The sequence below is a fragment of the Phalangium opilio genome, unplaced genomic scaffold, assembly GCF_054372755.1.
Source record: "Phalangium opilio isolate 3A_F unplaced genomic scaffold, DU_Popi_V2 ptg000094l_1, whole genome shotgun sequence".
Lineage (NCBI taxonomy): Eukaryota > Metazoa > Arthropoda > Arachnida > Opiliones > Phalangiidae > Phalangium > Phalangium opilio.
In genome coordinates this window covers 4193770-4196770 of record NW_028324199.1, presented here as the reverse complement: position 1 = coordinate 4196770, position 3001 = coordinate 4193770, and the positions used below count along the sequence as shown (strand labels likewise).

Here is a 3001-nt window from a genome sequence, read left to right as displayed (position 1 = left end):
GAATCTGAATAAAATAGGCTTAACCCGGCGCTGAGACACTTATAGGCGTCACGTGAGCGACATCTAGAGTGAAAGTTTCTCCTTACTACGTCATTAAGCGAAACAAAATTTTAACTAGGCCTTTTCCAAACACTAAACTTTGATTGCAATTTTACAAATTTCTACGAAACCAAATACAAAAGTAAACATATCATAATAAACTAGATTTTTCAAGGATTTTTTTAGCATTTTAAGTTTGTGGGTGACGAAAATTATGTCACTAACACTTTAATAAGTACTAGTTCGCAGTAGCCCGCTGTGGCGCCCTAGGTAATGTCAAAGTGGTGTATTCTGTATATACTCTGTTACAACATCGGTTGTCAGCAACCGCAAAGCTTGGTCTCTATGTAACGTAGCTTTGTACGTGCTTTCAAGAGACAAAAAACTTCAGGATCTTCAGAATTTAAAATATCCGCGAGTTTTTTAGCTCGAGTGCACGGCCCTCTAGGCCTTATAGAGTTTTCCTTTGGGTCCTCGCGGAGCGCTCCCATGGAGGAATAAAACTTGGAGATCCTATTCTTCAAAACAGTCTTTAACGAAGCTGAAAACTACTACTACCATTTTTATTGCTCCTTGGGAGCGCTCCGCGAGGACCCAAAGGAAAACGCTATTAGCCTCAAATACGTGTAAAATTGCCACAGCCTACTGCACGTATTTGAAACTAAGACCTAGAGGTCCGTGCACTCGAGCTAAAGATACTCGCGGATCCTGAAGATCCTGAAGGTTTTCGTCTCTTGACAGCACGTACAAAGCTACGTTACATAGAGACCAAGCTTTGCGGTTGCTGACAACCGATGTTGTAACAGAGTATATACAGAATAGGCTGTCGTCCGAGGCATGGAGTTAATTATTTGCCCTATATGTGTCGTTTAAATATTATAACAAGTTAGAGCCAATTTAGAGTTAATTCTAAACACCCGGCCTTTTTCTATCCAAAGTCTAGTCCCTAAACTATATTTCATAACTTCATTACCTAAAAATAATAAATATTTCATTTTTTAAAAATCATAATTTCATTTTGTAAAAATCATAATTTCATTTTGTAAAAATCAATTATTTCATTCCCTAAAAATAATAAATAAAACATTTTGCGAAAATCATTAAAATCCAAATATCACTTTTTATTTATCATTTAAATCTTGTCTATCTGCATGCCATTTTTTAATTCATACAAAGCGGGGGGGAATTTTCAAGATTTAATGTGTTTTTTAAGTGCCGTTAAAATTCTATTTAATATGTTAAAATTCTATTTAAAATAAAATTAATTTATTTGGTTTGATCCCGGGTGGTAGCACTGAGTTCATCAAACTTGCAACAAACCCTTGTAGAGTAGAACTCTACGGTTGATTGCTGACTTAATGTTTATTACTTCTATGCGACTTAGCTGTGGTACTTATTTGACATAAACCAAAATTAATACCATTTAATTAAGCAAAATAGTGTTATAAACGTCTTTAAAAAACGCAACCTCAAATTCAATCTATACGGTTACAGTTGTGTTGAAATGAGATTTTTGGTAAGGTCAGGTAACGTACATTTGCATCTAAAAAACATTTTTTCCCAATATTTTCAGAATAAATTAATAAATTATTTATAAATTTGCGTTAACAATTTTGTCCACATAATTAATTTCCACACATATCAAAGCAAAATATCTGTTAGGGTTAATTTAACCCGACGGCACTAGATGGTCCTGTAATGGAGTAGTTTATTTCCCCGCAAACCTTGGCAAAATAAACAGTTTTTCTGGAAATCAATAATTTTACAACAGTAGGAACATTGGTTTTTTTAAAACTGAGTTATAAACAGTGACTGGACACGCAAACAATTTAATTATAATTCAATTTTTACCTAATAACAAATGTTGGGCATTAAATACTGATTTCAACATCCCATTATTCGATGTTCAGAAAACTATGTTAACGCTAAAGGTCAATTTTCTCCCCCAAACTGATGCAAGTATTTTATGTTGAAATAAAAGAAAAATACTTTTAGCATTCTAGGAAATTATTTACTTTAATTGATTTACTCACAATAGTCTATTTAGTTAGAAGCCATTGTTTGTTGGTTGGCTCACGTAAAGTGGCATCGTAACAAACTGAGCTTCATCCATCAAACGAACATTTATATTACCACAATTAATAAAACTTGTTAAAAGCGTGTCAATTATAGCACTTTGAGCTAAAATTATAATAAATGAGGACTATTAGCTAACAAAATAAGGTGTGCAGTCATTACTTATTTCATTGGAAAATCACCGTTAAAGGCAGTGCTATTTCTTGTGTTTAATAGTTTACAATGTAAACAAAGATGTTACGTTGGTTGTTCTGCAGTAAGCGTGGCCTTCCATAAAGTATTACCTAATTAAATATTTCAATTATTTGGGTAGAAATGCTATTTTTTAATTAATACAATGGAGATATGGAAATAGCGGTAACGGACTACATTGGTTTTTACCCTGATTTGAGCAAATTAGATAACGGTATCCAGAATTAACTAGCGCTACTGTTACCCATGTTAAAGAGATAAACAAAGCATAAAATCATAGCATAATTACGACTTCGAAGTTAAGAACAGAGGATATGAGGAAACCTGGGTAATAATAAGCACCGTGCTTGCTACTAACTGAAATTGTTTTGACCAAGGCTTAGTGAAATGAAATAGATTAATTTACAATAATTTTCAAATTTAATGATAATTCTTACCTTAAGCGTTTAATATTTAAATAATATTAAGTTTTAGCAACTAAAAATACTAAAATTAGACCAAATTACTATCCCAAAGCTTCACAAAGTTCATAAACGCTATTTAAGGCGACGATTTAGACTCGAGTATTTGATGGCGTCGCCGACTATCGCCGTTTCAACGTCACGGGACTCACGGCGGCTGCGCGGCATTATTAAAGCCGTCTTATTGCGCTCTCTATAGGCCATTTCATCCATAAAGCATTATGAAGAAACTC

General features: G+C 33.6%; 1 long non-coding RNA gene across 4 annotated transcripts; it reads right to left on the bottom strand.

Moving 5' to 3' along the window:
* Positions 1–1105: 1105 nt before the first annotated feature.
* Positions 1106–2623, bottom strand: LOC149639840 (uncharacterized). Of its 4 annotated transcripts, XR_016372334.1 has the most exons (5): positions 2497–2612; positions 2298–2399; positions 2073–2220; positions 1891–1989; positions 1106–1785 (listed from the first exon to the last, which is right to left on the bottom strand). It is a non-coding gene; the product is annotated as an uncharacterized LOC149639840 (long non-coding RNA). The 4 variants fall into 4 exon arrangements; XR_016372335.1 differs by having other exon boundaries at positions 2278–2623; XR_016372333.1 differs by having other exon boundaries at positions 2298–2622.
* Positions 2624–3001: the final 378 nt, after the last annotated feature.